We start from the raw sequence: 17,693 nt of genomic DNA, 5'->3' as shown, positions 1-17,693 counted from the left end.
CTATGGGGAACAGTATACCCACGCCGCCATGCTGAGGGGAGTGCAGGCCAGAATCATTGTGAGTACTAAGTACCAACTCTACCATTTCCATGGGAGTTGCCCCTGGGACGTTAGACGGCTGTCCGTAACACTGTCCCTTACGGCCAAAGGCCTAGGCTACATACCCAACTTACCTGTTAGGGCCTCGACCCGGGGTAGAGCTCAAGGCTTGGAATTAAGAAAGATTCCTTTAAAGGGGTACGGCAAAGAACCTAGCATTTTATATTAAGTCTTGCCTGTCACACAGGGGCTACCGCTTGCTCTTGCATAAGCTTGCTGAAGGAACTGTCTCAACAGATCCCTAGTAGCAACACCCTGTTTAAATAGGTATCCGAGGATACATAGGTGGAGAGGCGCCCAAGATGAACGGGGCTTTTACCAACTCAAGAAAGGGCACAAAGTAACTGCGCAAAGCCCTCACCATATAGGATTTTTAGAAAGAAAGCAGAGTACTAGCGTGCGAACTTACCACAGTATGGATTTCAGAAAGTGTGCAAAGACTTCACGTGCACACTTACCATAGCATGGATTTTAAATACTGTTCTAAGGGGGGGGGCTCTCGTGGCACTCTGATAGAGCAGCTCATAGATGGAATGGTGCATCCCAAAACAATACATTTGAGAGTCATCAACTCGATCTATGGTAATAATGCTGGAGCGGCTAGCAGTAAATACCTAGCTGAGGGGAGGGGCAAACACCCAGCTCTCAAATGAGGGGGAGCTCGACCTACCGCATGTTCCAAGCTGGAACAGCTAGCAATAATTTACTAAGCTGAGGGAGCACAACCCAACTATCACGAGAGAGGGGGCTCAACCTGCAGCATATTCCATGCTGGAACATCCAGCAGTAGGCTACCTATCTGAGGGAGCACAACCCCAACTCTCAACAAGAGAGGGGGCTCAACCTACAGCCTGATCATGAGAATCAGAAGGGTAAGCGTACTGCAAGCTTGCCAAAAACTCAGCGCGCATCAGAGGAAGGGCCGAAGATGATGCTGGGTCCAGGTGCTTGGGAAAAACAGAGAACTCTGATTCAGAAAGAGAGTAGCACGCATAGGAAACCCGAGGAAGCGCTGCTAAACGACCACGAGAACAGCCCATGGGGAGGAGAACTCCTCACAAGGGGAGAACTTAAGGCTTAAGGGGAAGCGCCAGGCTCACAATAACTCTTCATGTTGAGGGAAGCGATGCTTGAAGTGTATTAATAAAAACACACTGGTTGAGTGGAGACCAAGGAACCAAGGTCTAACCAACTCGAAGAAAGGGAACGAAGCTGAGCGCGTAACCCTTACTGTAACTGATTTCAGAAAGTATGCAGAGTCTTGCGTGCACACTTACCACTTACGTGGATTTTAGAAATTGTGCAGAGTGTTCAACGTGCACACTTAACCACCATATGGATTTCAGAAATTACACAGAGCTTAGCGTGTGTACTTAAAGCTTCCTAAGCATTGCAGAGGTGCCGAACCGCACGGGAGAGGCAAGCTCAAATTACAAACCTCTGGCAAAGGGAGCATCACCTGAGACAGCATTTACAAGAAGATTCCTGCAACTGCAACCTCCTCCCAGAAGCATATGCAGGCTATCAGCACAGAAGAGCCTAGGTCACTACCAGAAAAGATTCCAGTTATTAACAAAGAGCAGTTTCTGTTCATTACACCACAACATTAGCCATTCATTTAGAGCAAATAATCTTCTGAACTTTTAATTTCCTCGTTGGTACGTCGGAAGTGGTCCAGACACGATCTTCGTTGTGGGCAATGTGCTATGTATCTCGATCAGGCTCCTGAAGTCCTGCTTCAGAATCTCCGTCTGCCGCAGCCTGATGTGGTTCACCCCCGCGTGCAACATGACAGATCTGAGGCTCTTGCTGCCCTTCAGGTTTGTGAGTACCTGCACAGCAACATCAAGAACACGAGCACCAGGAAAACAATGAATGCGCACCTTACCTTTAGCTGAGGTATCGTGGATGTGCCGGACGATCGAGTCACCGATTTTAGAAAAATAAGTGCTTAAAACACAACATAAACTAAAAGACAGTCACAGAAATGCTGATTAAACAATTTTTTTAGCATTCTTATATCCATTGACTGCATATTGTTGTGGCTTTGAGACACAGTATTGAGGTTACAAGGTTACAATGAGAACTGGGTTTTTCCTTCAGTCTGAGCATAATGGGGTTTTTTGCAGTTTATACAGAAAAACACAGAGGAGACAAACCCGATTTGTAGCAAAGTTTGATGGAATAAGAGAATTCTTGAGTAATGTCTAATAGCTAAGAACTGAAAGTCACAAAATTACACAAAAAAAAGCCTTTACAATGTAGTAACTTGGAAATTACTTCATAGTAATTATCGCAATCAATTCTATTTATTTATTTATTTATTTATTTGCAGCAGTGTATTTTTTATTTTGGTTTGTACCTTTTTTTCCGTGATTGTTCTTTACTTTTAATTTGTTTAAAAAATATTTTTTTTATTAGATTTTATTTATTTAAATGATGTTTAATATGATTTCTATATGTGTGTGTGATATACGTGCCTAGGTTTGCTAGGTACTTTGGTTTTTTGAACAAAAATACTTTTTTCCAGCATGCACAGATGAGGAGGCCAAAGCAGGTCTCACAGGTTCATGAAGGGAAATGAGTTGGTGTCAGGCATACACGACTTCTGAATATACAGAGGAAGAATTGCCAGCGGTGTGCATTCAGCGCCACAAGCAAAACAGCAGCTCTGTATGTCAAAGGGAACCGTTATAGTCTTCAGAAGCGCTCATGAGGCTCAGCATCCTGTGATTGTGCAGATACAGCCTGTGAGGTTCACATGCTCAAGTCTTTCCTATGGTGAAATAAATACTGCATGATTTTTTTTTTTTCATGCAACTTGTCAGTTTAGCTTATAAGACTAAATAGATATAGGCCTACAGTGTGGTAGTCAAATATTATACTAGAAAAAAAAAAAATTCTTCATGTATATAGGCAATATTTCTTTATTCAGATGTTTTACCATCCCTCGCTCTTAATACAGCTTCCAAGAAGTTCATCTTGGTGCTCCAGCTGTCCAGGTTTCATGATCATGACACCATATTTTTTGCATTTTAGCATTGGTGACTATTGGTGTCTGGATTTTATGGATGCTGGCTTTGTGAAGCTCTCTGTGGTTTGTGTGGAAACAGACTCTTCAGTGTGAATATTGGGATTTGCTGTCACTTTGCTGCAGTAGTTCTGTGTTCTTGTTTGGACACAATCCTTCTTAGTGTTTGACAGTCCCTGCTTTTTGGTCCATGATTTGTCCAATTTCACCCACAGCATGTACTAAACACTGCTGAACACAATATACTACACCGATATACAAACTAGAGAATATACACAACAAAATGCTTAAAGATAGTCAGAAAGTTTTTTTTTTCTTTTCACTATATAGTCCACACAGAGTATATACTAAGCCTGGTTTATGTAATTTCATGTTTGCAAGACCTCAAACAAAAAGATCAGTGGGTGAAACACCTTTTACTGTCATCATTTAGATGTGTTGTGTAACAAAAATTATTAACTGAACAAATAATGCACATTCGTACATGATGCATGGTTGAAATGGGGAATTTGGTGGTGAAAATGTGTATCTGCAATGCAGTTAAAGTGTCAAAAGCTTTACATAACTTTAATAACATAAGTTTACATATGATTAATTAAATGTACCAGTAGTTGATTAATGATTCATTTATTCCTAGCTGTAATTCACTTTCCTTGTTCATTTGAAATATTTCTCCACAGAGACGATGTATTGCGTAATGCTCTTCAGCAGTAGTGCTCACTGGAAGATATAAGCTGATGGACCACAATCCCTGGTGATTTTGATCATCTGGACAATTATAAATTTGAGGATGCAAACATGAGAGAAATCATGTTTTAATTAAACTTATTTAATTAACATCACTGGAATCGGTATATTCAAATCATAATTAAATATCAGATGAACACAGTACTTCATTTACATCTGATATATCTTTCCTAAAAATACAGCTTGTCTAAAAATGTTGACCTTGAACCTCCAGGCTCAAAATAAAAGAAACACTTGCTAATGCTAACAAATCTTTTTTGTTAGCTTCTGGCAGATAGCGTCCCAGGCTGTACTTTAGGTCAGGACTGCAATTGCTTTATTTGGTGTGAGAATGGGATGTAATTAATTTAATCTTTTTCTGCTAACACCGTGTCCGACCAGACACAATAAAAGTTATCCTTTTCATGTTAATCTGAAGTTTTTGCCCTAACTAGCCACAAGTAACAATGGCTATATAGGCGAAGAGTGGCTGAAAGCTCAGGTACTGCTTGAGTTTTGTATAATATTAAAATGGTTTCTGTTGAGTTTGTATATGTGAGTAACTAATAGCCATAATAGAAGCAACAATGGATAGATAATTAACCTCATATATTGAAAATAATTTGGAGTAAACCTGAGCATTCAAACTGTGAACTCATTGCGAGTGCAAGACTATGCTTCAGATTGAAAGGCCACCCACTCTGTCTTCTGATTGGCTATTGTTTATGATTGATTTTGTCTAATTCTATCGATATGTCACATCTGTGTGGACAAACAAATGCTCACTGGAATTTTGTTGGATCGTATTTAATTAGGACACAAAGTTCCTTTTCAAAGAAAAAGCAGCAATTATTGTCTATTTTAATAATCTGTTAATCTGGTCTGTGTCATTCTGCACTAAGGTTGTGGTGAGAAACATGTATGGTGTCCATGTGCACACAAGGTCTGGATGTCCAGGTGCTGACCAACAAATCAACTTCTGTGCCTCTAGACTTGCTGTCATCCCAATGAACACTGACAAGCCTTTCTGAGGAATGTCACTGCAAATCCCATTGTTTGTCTTCATTCCACCTAGTCTCAGCTTCAGGCACATCCACTGACTGTTTGATGTACTGTATATTGTACTCAAAACTGATAAGAGCTGGCTAAATTTAACTGAATTCAACGCAGAGATTTGTTAACCATGATGTGGAATTGACCGGAACAGAAAGAGGGATCGACAAATTTCACTGAATTATTTGGTTACATCTTTTTCCGCACAAATCTATAATTATTTATTTTAGAAGTCAGATTCATTTCAGATGAATCCACCTCTAAATGCATAATGACCAGACTTCACTGCAAGTAAAAAGACTAATTGTGCAAGACTCCATGCGTATGTCATGCTACTGCTGTTAGGGAGATGAAGGCACGACAAAGATTATAACATAGAATAGGATCTAACATACAGGGTAACATCAACAATACCGGACAGAAAACAGTGAACAAAACACAACTTAAGTAGGCTGGCAAGTGAAGATAATTAACTAGACACACCTGAACCAAATGACATAATGAACGGGAGACAGAAACTAGGTCACACAGAGCACATGGGGAAAGAAAACACAACAAACAGTCCAGGGGTGTGACAGTTCACCCCCCTCCCTTAAGGTGTGACCTCACGCCGCAGAAACAACAAAGGCAGGGACAGAGGGGGATTTAGGAGGAGCGCAAAAGAGTGGATATGGGAAGGTGAAATGGGATGGCAAAGGGCTGGCAGGAAGACAGGCAGACAATACAGGTGGAGGTTTGGCTGGAGGACGGCCACCTGGGAGGAGAACGACGAACAGAGTCCTGGGTGGATCAGATGGAGGATGGAGCCAGGGATGAGACAGTAGGGACTTGGAGGAGCAAGGTGGGACCCAGGCCACAGCCATGATGACGATCCACGATGGAGCCGATGGAGAGAGGAGCCATGGTAGAGGAATGGCTGACAGCTCCAGGGGCTGACCGTCAGCGGCGGAGCAGGTGGCAGTGGAGCCCGAAGCAGAGACGGAGAGCTGAAAAGCCATGGGGAGGATCCGGAGAGCCAATATGGAGTTGATGTAGCAACAGAAGACCAAGGTGAAGCTGGAGGGAAGGAGGAGCCTGACAGAACTGGAGGGACAAGTTGTAGCCGGAGGAGCGGAGTCCTGAGGTGGCAGATAGTTGACAACAGACCAAGGCAGTGCCAGAGGGACAAGGGAGCCCAGCGGAGCCATGGTGGAGCTGTTGGGTCGAAGGGCCGACACGGAGTCTGGGACTCAGAGGCTAGAGGTGGAGAAAAGGGATCCTCCAGCCACAACCCCAATGGAGACTGGCAGGTCCACGGTGATCCCACCACAACGATAGTAGGATGAGGGTGAGCAGAGGGGCTTCCAGGAGACAGCGGTGTTTTGATGGTGAGGACTGGTACAGAGGTGTTGGGACAGGGAGTCCTGAAAAGAAAGTGGCAGGTCTTTGACAAGGAGCTCACTGGTGGTGCCCAGGGCTAAAGAAACCATTTGTCAAGGCAGCTGCAGGCTGGCTTCTCTGGGGCCAACCACTCCAAGTCAAGCTACTCAATGGATTTTTTTGGACCCCCAAAAGAGACCAAACCGCCTGCACCTGACGAGGGGCACTGGTCCTTGTGAGAAAAGAGCAACAGGGAATCTTCTCAACGTGGGAAGCGTGAGACATATGGGATAAATATGTAAATAAATATCCACTTCATCCAGTGTAATTTGTTCTGTGTTCTTAAGTATCCAAATACTGCCTGTTTTACTGTAGAAGAAACTGCTTTAGATGATTCACTGAGTGAATGGTCAAAACGAATGCAAATCGATTCAGACCATTTTGCAAAGCTGTTTAGCCAGTTCAGTGAAAGTACCAACTAATTATGATTAATTCATAATTAATGGTATGGCTAGTTCAGTAGACAGAAATACGTAACACACATAATAACTGATGTAATATTTGCAGGGAAAATTTTTCAGCCATGGCACAGCCATGAGCTTAAGGCACAACTGCTATGATATGAAAGCAGTACTACTTAGAGTATGTATAATTATGTATTATCTTTTAATGGGAGCTGGTCATTGGACTGAGCTTTAGCTTGTTTAATATGTACGCGAATGCACATTCATCCTCAAAAGTGTCCTACCCCATCAGCATCATTCAAAAAACAAATTCGTCATGTCTTTTTCCCAATGCTTTTTCACATATGAATTGTTTACAATGGCTCTGGAAAACAAGCTGCTACATAATTAAAAATGCTATATTTTTATTGGCATTCTACTTACTGCAAACACAATGTATCCATGCTGGGAAAACCAGTCGCTGGTTAGGAGTTACGTTGTGGATGTTGGTCTTGAGCAGGCAATGGTGTCTGGATAGGCTTTTTAACTAGCTTAATGAGCAAGACCTTCATGTAAAGTTCATGATATTGTATGTTTATCCAGCACATGCCAGAACTTAAAGAAACAGCTATTCTTATTTTGAATGCATGTTGCTCCACAAGTTCTTGGCTCATTTTGGTTCATTAAAAAGAATCGCCTCAAAAGAATGTTTCTTTCAGACAAAGACAGCAAAGAGTATCTTTGATAAGTTATTTAACATTCAGGGCTACTGTTTATTAAGGAAACACAATCGCCCAAATTGCTTCTATTTTTGACATTGTGTACTACATATTGTGAGCTTTCATTACAAATTGCTTGTTGTGTTCCTTATTTTCATCTGCTAAATGAATAAATGTAAATGTGGCATTCCTTTTGATGTTTTTTTAAAGCATTATACTGTAGAACTCAAAAAGCTTTCAACAATAAGATATAGGTGAATAGAAAAACATGTAGAAAAAAATCCTTTTAGACTTTTTTTTCTGGTTTTCATGAAATTCTCTCTTCGTATTGAATCAGTATTAACAGCTTGAGAATCTAAAAGTAGAAGCTTCTTAATTTGCCTGAGGGCTTTCAACATGCTGAAATTGATGTAAATGTTACAAAGAAATGGTTACGTGCACAATGCCCTTTTCCTAGCAAAACCCTTTCTGCAAGGAATGGAAAATGCGCTTTTTTTATTTTTTTTTTTTCAAATGAATGTAGCTATTGATTTTTTAAACGAAAAAAAAAATGGTGTATTTGAGGGTGTATGCTTTTCAAGACTGGTGACTGCAACAGTTTTCTTCATTTTCTTTTCCATTACAAATTCATAATGTCACAGAGGTGTTAAGATCTTACAAAATGCTGTCCTACATATATTATATGCAAATAGTATATGCCATAAACATAGCATTAATTTGCATCTAGGAAGGTTTTTTCTTTCTTTTTTTTTTCTTCCTGCTAGAATTACAGGTTCTGTTCTGAATCACTGTTAAATAGCAAATAACAGTATGATTACTAATATTCATGTTTCTGACTTGCAGTTTAGGTTGATGGATTCATTGTGACATGTTTTTTTTTTTTTTTTTTTCTTGTATTCATAATTCATTGGATTGTGAAAATCTCTGTAGGTGTCATGACAGGAAAACCAGCACAGATTCATTTATGCATTGAGCCTATGCCTTTTAATTATGTATTTCCATCTGTTACGACCTCAGTGACTCACCAGTGAACAATAAAATCATTCTAGTCCCACTATATGGGGACCAACCTTTTACAAACATCTATATCAGACATATAAGATTTGTTTTCTGTGAAGAAGAGAGATTTTCATTGTTTTAAAGTTCATACATTATTAATTACTAATTCATTTGTCACTGTTTTTTTTTTATGTGTCCAATAATTGTTTTAGTTCATTATGATTGCAGATAGCAAAGAGAAGCAATGATAAATGCAAATAATAAAAGGCAACCAAGAGCTGTTAAAGAGCTGTGAAATGGGCATTTATTTGTGATTTCTAAGGATAAAATGGCTATTAATGATTACATTTGCAAGCCATCGTTTTAAAAATTTAAAAGGCTGAAAAAAATAAATGATCAGACTTCTGTTTTGCTGAACCTTTGTTAATATTACAGAAATATGTATGATATGTCAACATAGTATTTCTCAGTCTCTCTGTACCTCACTGATGTCTTAAGTATGATTTCTGCTCATGTTCAGATCTATTGCTAATAGTTTTGTTTACACTAGCAAGCTTCTATTTGATGATGCAAATTAAATTGCATGCTAAATAATACAATTATCTTAAAAATCTCTTTAAGATTTTAGTTTGCAGAAATCTGTATCAGTATGCCCTAATTCAAATAAGTTGAATACGTCACTGCTGGAAATCCCATAAACAAAGCCTAATCTTAAACTATGCCATACTGCTAAATCCATCACCACATGCTCTTTGAAGAACAGCTTTGCAAACAAACCAAAGGAGCTGTTTGCATATTCTAATATATGGTAATTAACAGCAAATAGCTTTCAGAGTGCAGCAGACATAACATTTCTGCCTCATATTAATTCCCTATCCTCCATTTTGTTGATCAATGACCTTTAATTTTGCTTCATTGTCAGTTTCATTGCACAAACATTGTGTATTCATGAGAGAATGTAAACAGAAAGTATAACTCTGCTTTCATTCGAAAATAAACCCAACATTTATATGAGGGGTATGGGGTTTACATGTCACTCATGAAACTTTGCTGCATGTAGAGGGTATATGGCCATAAGCAGCCTGAAAAACAAAACTTTTATTCAAATTCTGGACAGATTACATATAGCCTAGAAAGTCTGCAAATAGTTCCTTTATAATCACTAAAAAGCTGTCACTTACTTCAGTTCATCCCAATCTCACAAAGTTCCTTTATAATCAATGAACCTCTTATTTACATCTGGTTACAGTGAGAGGACTCGTGGAGCGCGCACAACAAAATTCAGTGTTTAGCCATGAGTGAATTCTGACTCATTTGAATGGAATAGCCAATCAGTGGTGTTCAAGAATCAACAGTTTACGAGTTCGCGCTTACATATAACCTGTGCCATTTTATCTCCACTTTATTATGACCTGGAGGCAAATGCCAGTGTGGGACATGACAGCTCCTCTAATGTGCGCAGTCAGCAGCAGAAAACCCATCAACAGCAGGTCACTAAAATGTTGTGTATGTAGGCCAGCTGACCAACAACTGAATTCTCATGTATGACAGTGCCACGGCTGTGTTAAAGGGATAGTTCACCCAAAAATAAAAATTACCCCATGATTTACTTACCCTCAAGCCATTCTAGGTGTGTATGACTTACTGAGTTAAATCTGAGTTATTTTAGAAAATGTCCTGGCTCTTCCAAGCTTTATAATGGCAGTAAATGGGGGTCAAGATATTGAAGCCCAAAAAAGTGCATCCATCCATCCATCATAAAAAGCACTCCACACAGCTCCAGGGGGTTAATAAAGGCCTTCTGAAGTGAAATGATACTTTTGTGTAAGAAAATTATCAATATTTAAAGCTTTATAAACCATAATCTCTAGCTTCAGCTAACTGTTGTACATGGGTTTACATAGGATGTAGACTTAGCATGAGCTCCGGTGAGAAATGACGAACACAGAAGCGTACTGTAGAGGAGAGAGCAAAACAAAACACTGTTCACAAATTAGAAATACAAAACGAGAGTTTGTAAAGGAAAATGTCGGAGGATTTTGATATAAGCCAAGAAGAGGCTGGTTTGGTTCTCAGAAGACTAGCATATTCTCATTGGAGCTTACATTACGCCTACATCCTATGTAACATCCTACACCGCCACTCCCTCGTGAACAATTTACAGTTTAGAGTTTAGAGTTTGAAGCTGAAAATTTTAGGCTACTAGTACAATTCTCAAAAAAAAAAAAAAAAATTCAAATTAGACTGCACAAAAACATTTCTCTCTCTGAAGAATTGTCAAGTCACCTTTATTTATATAGTCCTTTATACAATACAGATTGTGCCAAAGCAGCATTACGGTGTTAAACAGGAAAATAGTGTGACGATAATACAAACAAAATTCAGTTCTGCTGTTAAGCAGCTCTAAAATGAAGACTGTAAAGTCCACCCAATTGACCCAACAAAGGTAACTAATGGTTGCTGAAGGTTTCTTGTGCATTCTGTCTTTTCGGTGAGCAAAGTAAATTAATTTCTATTAAATTCTAATCTGACTCCATTTTATTATGACCTAGAATTTAGGTTGAAATGTCAAATGATCATTGGTCGACTGAATTAGAAATTTCTAGGCATTTGTTTATCTTATTTCACTCCTATTTTGATTGTACTCATTCATTCGGATTCTTACGTTGCTCAGAGATCTCACACCGTCCAGTCTTGGTTATAAGACAGAGGTAATTGACTACTTTAGATGGCTATGCTTGCTCGTTCTAAATGTACTTTTGTTTAGTCCCCATATATCTGTACACACTAGAATAAAGCAACATTATATCTAATCTAATCTCTAATGACATTCAGGGCTGTAGAGGTCATCTCCATGCTGATCATCTGTGCCTTTCTGGGTGCGGTGGCTATCTGGCATCTCAGGATGATCGCTGTTTCACGTGTCTAGGCATTGAGCACATTGAGCAAGCATTCATGGATGGTGCATGTTCTTTTTGTGGGGACATGACCATATGTCAAACGTGGCGGGGTCCCTCTGCCTCTGCCAACGATCCTGTGTTCGTCTCAGCAATCGGGGCGGTGCTGCGTCCGGTGGACTCAGGTTATTTGAGGATCACGGTGACGGCTTCCCCAGAGGGAGTTCGTCACCCCTCAAGCACTCCGCAGCCGGTGGAGTAGCCAAAGGCACACGCTGGCCCCTCTACACTGTGGAGGGAGCCTGCCATTTCCTTCAGTTCACCCCCTCGAGACCAGATGTCAATCACTGCATTGGGTGTGACAGCGTTGTCCGAGCCAGACACAGAGATGTTGGATATGCTTTCCCGGGCCACCAAGAATGTTGGGCTCTTCGAGGCTGGACGAGTGGTTTCTCGGTGGAGATCGTGCTGGTTCTTAGCGGCCCCCTCCAGTGCCATTCTCCCCAGATTTGCATGAACAGCTTACAAGTTCGTGGAAGTCACCTTTTACTGCCCGAAAAAAAAATCTTGTAGTTCCTCTGCTCTCACCACCCTTGTTGGTGGAGCCACTTTGTGGTACACAGGCATTCCCTCAGTGGAGCGGTCTGTAGCCATGCAAATGTGTCCAACAGCCGCTTCCACTTTGCAGGGTGATCCGTGTCTTTCCTCACGGGCCTGTAGGTATTCGTCAGGTCTAACTGGCAGTGCTTACAGAGATTGTGGGAATGCGGCTTATGCCCTTCATGCCATGGCGTTACTGCAGGTCCATCAGGCCAAAGCATGAGGGTGGCCACAACCTGACAGTTCTGCATGAACTGCATACTGTGATGGACCTCGCACTTTGAGCGATGAAGGTAACCACACAGTCATGCGATGTCCATGCTAGTTGTCCAGGAGCGCCCTCTGCCATCACAGGCCTCGGGTCGAGACCCTGTGTTCCACCACGCTGCCCCGCCGTGGGTATGTCGGTGGCTCCATTGGTTCCTCTGGCACAGTCTCTCGGAGCCTGGTTATCGCTCCCCAGTCCGTCTCAGTGGCTCCTGGGGACCATCAGACTCGGCTACGCGGTTCAGTTCGCCCGGCGTCCCACCAAGTTTAGGGGCATCTGGTTTACTTCAGTCAAGGCTGTCGATGCCCCTGTCTTGCATGCAGAAATCACAGTCCTGCTGGCAAAGGTTGCGATAGAGCCGGTCCCTCCAGCCAATATGAGGTAGGGGTTTTACAGCCCATACTTCACTGTGCCCAAAAAAAGCAGTGGGTTACGACCAATCTTGGATCTGAGAATTTTGAACCGTGCACTTTGCATGCTGCCGTTCAAGATGTTGATGCAGAAATGCATTTTCAAGTGCATCCATCTCCAAGACTGGTTTGCAGCGATTGACCTGAAGGACTCATAGTTTCATGTCTCAATCCTCCCGCGGCACAGGCCATTCCTGCGGTTCGCATTTGAGGGTCAGGCATGTCAGTAAAAGGTCCTGCGCTTTGGGCACCTCAGCCAGATAGGTCTTCAGGTCAACTGAGAAAAGAGCAAACTCGTGCTAACACAGAGGATCTCTTTTCTCAGCATGGAGTTGGATTCGGTCAGCCAGACAGCACGCCTCACCCAGGAACGTGCTCAGTCGGTGCTGAACTGCCTCAAGACTTTATCAGGCAGAACGTTGGTCCCATTGAAAATCTTTCAGAGGCATATGGCTGCAGCTGCAGTGGTAGTTCCACTCGGTCTGCTCCATATGAGACCACTTCAGCACTGGCTCCATGGCTGAGTCCCAAGGTGGGTGTGGCGACGCATTACTCACCTGGTTCAGATTACACCATCCTGCTGCAGAACCTTCAGCCCATGGTCAGATACCTAGTTTCTTCAGGCTGGAGTGCCCCTGAAACAGGTATCCAGGCATGCTGTGGTATTCACGGATGCCTCGGCCACTGGCTGGTGGTTCCACGTACAATGGGCATGCAGTGTCAGGGGATTGGACAGGTTCCCAGCTGCGTTGGAAAATCAATTGCCTCGAGTTGCTAGCAGTTCGCCTTGCCCTGAGCCGCCTCAGAGCTGCTCGGCACAGAAGCACTGGCACACAGCTGGCCCCAGGGCCTGTGCAAACGTGTTCCCCCCCAGTGAGCCTCCTCGCACAGACACTGTGCAAGGTCAGGGAGGATGAGGAGCAGGTCTTGTTAGTGGCTCCATACTGGCCCAACAGGACCTGGTTCCCAGAACTTATGCTTTTCGCCACAGCCCCTCCCTGGCCAATTCCTCTAAAGAAGGATCTGCTTTCCCCTTGGTACCCACGTCCAGACTTGTGGAAACTCCATATGTGGTCCCTGGATGGGATGCGAGGTTCTAAGTGACCTACCCCAAGAGGTAGCTCTCACTATCGCCTCTGTTGATAGTGGAACCCGCTTGTCGAATGGTGTTCCTCCCATTGGGAGGACCCCTGGAGATGTTCGATCAGAGACGTGCTTTCATTCTTGTAGCAAGGTTTGGAGCATAGGCTTTTCCCCTCAACCCTTTAGGTTTATGTTGCTGCTATTTCAGCCCATCACAACCCCATAGAGGTTGTCAGGTTTCTTAGGGGGGCCAGGAGGTTAAATCATCCTAGGCCTCCCTCCCTACCCTCTTGGGATTTGGCATTGGTGCTAAAAGCCCTACAAACTGCCCCCTTCGAGCCATTGGCCTTGATCAAGAGGGTGGGGGACCTGCAGGCATTTTCAGATGACGAATCGTGCCTTGAGTTTGGGCCGGCTGATTCCAGTGCAACACTAAGACCCTGGCCTGGCTACATGCCCAAGATTCCTACCACTCCCTTCAGGGACCAGGTAGTGAACCTGCAAGCACTGCCCCTGGAGGAGGCAGACCCAGCCCTAGCTTTGATCTGTCCTTACCCGCACTGCACTGTACATGGATAGAACGCAGAGCTTTAGGACCTCAGAACAGCTCTTTGTCTGTTACGGTGGATAGCAGAAGGTGAAGGCTGTCTCCAAGCAGAGGATGGCCCACTAGATATTGGATGCCATCACCTTGGCCTACGAAGCACAAGGTATGTCCTGCTCGCTCAGGCTGCGTGCTCACTCCACTAGAGGTGTCGCATCGTCCTGGGTGCTGGCTTGTGGTGTCTCGCTAGCAGACATTTGTAGAGCTGTGGTCTGGGCGACTCCTAAAACGTTCGCTAGGTTCTATAGCCTGCATGTCAAACAGGTTTCCTCCTGTGTTCTAAAATGGGTAGTGGCACTGAGAGGCCCGGTTCAGAGTCGGCTTGGGGTGTTCTGGATGCCTAGTTCTCCAGAGAGTCCCCTGACTGTGCAGACCCTGTCGAGTCCTCCAGCACTCCGGCGGCCAGACCAGCCAATGGATTCCTGAAATCTGGTGTGAGTCTAGTGCCCATATGAATGACCCGGTTGGGATCCCATATGTTTATTTCCACAGTACAGTTACTAAGGCCATGTTTCCCCTGGCAGACCACATTCTGCCATCTCTAAAATGATGCAGCCATGAGCCATCTCAGAGACTTCCATGTGCAATAGGGCCCCTCGGGGTTACTCCACTTGAGTAAATGTCACTTAATAATCGCATGTCAATGTCACTTAATAATCGCATGCCAATGTGCATTGGCTCGTTTAGTTACACTCGAAGTGGATTGGTCTCTCTGGCGAGATCCCAATTCTTTGGTCATCACCAACGTGACATCTCCATTCCCTCCTTCAGGGGAACAAGAGGTTACATCGGCCTCATACGGGAAGTCGTGGGCTAATGGGTTAGAAGGAACTGAGACGTTTTACATCGCCTCTATTCAATTATGTTCAGAGGTGAGCATAAAAATGGCTGACCAGACTACGGGGGTGTTTCTTGTTGATATTAAGACCATAATACCTTGCACTTTTCACTTTTTTACTACGGACCAACCTTGCACGGTACAGCACCTCGTAGATATTTTTGACAGGTTGAATTTGCTGAACACATTGATGCAAGGGAGAGATGCCAACATCTTGCTTCTTTCAGACATTCGTTGCCAAACTGGATCATTGGTGTGATCGGCTGATTGATAAAAATGAGGACATGTTTCCCAACGCTGATTGTGTGCAAGAGACGGATAAATATCTCTCTTTTAATTGATATAGTCATTCAAAATGTTGAGGGACTGAAACAACAATTTGACCATTAATCATTGAGGATTTCAGTTAATTTGTTTTGGTAAGAGATCCCTTCAGTTGCCCAGGAAAAGACTTTCCATTTGACATGGAGCGACACCTCTACAGCTTCATTGTGAATGCCTTTAGAAATCACAGTTCCACTGAAATGAAAGTTAACAAGATGAGTCATACAATTAAAAAAAGCATTCAGAGCTAATATTAGAAAAAAACTGATGGAATTGTGCTTTGAAAAACAAAAAGAAACCATGAATACAGCAGAATGGAGACAGAAAGGTGACAATTTATTTTATTTTTTTTAATCTACGCGTGTTTCCAGCAACATATCTGTATATATAGCTGTTTTTCTCCCACAAAAGAATAAAAAGTTATCTATTTAACTTGTGCAAAATATATTGCTAGTCTGATCTGCTTGCCGTTCTTTTGTAATGCTGCCTTGGACAATTAATAATTGAACAATTGTATGCATTAAATATCTCCATCCACAAACTGTATTTCATCAGTATTTGACTTTGGAGGTCACATTTCTCTGATTTGCCACTTCCATGGTGTGTCACTTCAGAAAAATGAATTTAATTGCACAAGACAATGGAGTTTAATTAAAACATTAATAACAAAAAAATGGCAGAGGGGGTTCTGTTTTGTGCATGTTTGCAACCAGAAATTAAAGCAAAATATAAGAAATAATATAGAAATTAATTTCTTCATTATAGTTTTATGCCTTTGTGGAATTTTTATGTAGAGTGAACACTCAGTTCAGTACCCAAGGTGTTTCTGCTCAGGTTGCTTTTGAGCCTGCACAGCAAGAACAAAAATAAGAGGGACAAAAATTAACACTGGTACCAGCCAATTAGAAATGCAATTTATTCATGCATTCATGCATATGAAGATGTCACATCCACACCCTTGCATGCTCACGTACACCTCTAAAAGTCACTAGTATCCATAACAACATGCATATCTATTTCTAATTATCCAGTTACTCAGACGACTAATATTTTTCTACACTTTCGGTTTGGTCACACTAGGCTGCATGAGCATGAGGAGTTTCTTCAGAGACAAAATTCTGAAATTATGCAACATGATATGAATTTGCTATCTTTGCTCATGAAGGCTCATGGATGGGACAGTTCTGCTACCAAGATTCACAAAATAAATAAATAAATAACTTTCTTTAGTCCTCAGTCATTAACTATTAAAAAATAAAGTTTCCAAAAGTGAGGTTTTCCCCAGCAATGCCGTTGAAGAAAACTTTGGGTTCCCCAAAGAATGTTACATTGAAGAGTTTAAAAGAACCATGTTTTCTTAGTGAAGAAGGTTGTAATAATTTCAACTGATGTTAAAGGTTCTTCAAGGGACCATTTTGGAACCAATAAAGAACCTATATTTTTTAAGTGTTGATGCTTTATGAATTTTAAATGCTTTCTGGTTACAAAAATCTTTACAGCGGATGCAGGTTGAGTTTTGAGTTGTAAAAACAGTTATTTTAGTGCTCTGTCATAAACTATGACTATCATGTCTTTGTCACCAGAGGAGGATGGCAGCACTCAACATCCTGTCATTTCAATGGACCCGATTCAGAGACATGGGTGGAGGGCAGGTCAACTCTGCCTCAAATCTTGTTGAAACCTCAAAGAAAAAGCAGTGAACTATTATAAGAATTAGCAGGGCAGATCATAAAACTTAATGATAATTTAAGAGATTTCCGTTTCCTTCCATTATAGCCAATGTTTTAGCTTTGAATACTCTAAATGAGTAATAGAGGCTATTAGGGGCACTTTTAGATTCTCACAGATTGGCATTATCTCCAAGTGAGAGGACAGAGAACATTGTAATTGTCTCAGTTAGGGGCCATTCACGTAGACACACTTTTTATCATTCCAGTGTGCTACTTTTCTATGTAAATATCCGCTAGGCTAGACAAGCGTGTTTGCGCTCACGTCTTTTTTGCAATGTATCGTATTTTAAGTTAAAAGTCGTTCAAAAACAATTGTGAATAACCCCTAATTGTGGTGCTTGAACAGAATTATTTTTATGTTTAAATTTCCACTTGTGTCATTTTCCCTGTTCCCTGTATGAACCAACTCAGAGAAAGTAAAAATGTGCAAGGTCTCCAGAAGCGTTTTTTTTAAGGGTTAAACAAATTTTAACTTGAGGACCATGTTTTTAAAATGCTGTGTCATGAGCA

Source organism: Cyprinus carpio, chromosome A22, assembly GCF_018340385.1.
Source record: "Cyprinus carpio isolate SPL01 chromosome A22, ASM1834038v1, whole genome shotgun sequence".
Taxonomy (NCBI): domain Eukaryota; kingdom Metazoa; phylum Chordata; class Actinopteri; order Cypriniformes; family Cyprinidae; genus Cyprinus; species Cyprinus carpio.
The sequence above is the reverse complement of the archived record's forward strand: the minus strand, read 5'-3'. Positions refer to the sequence as shown.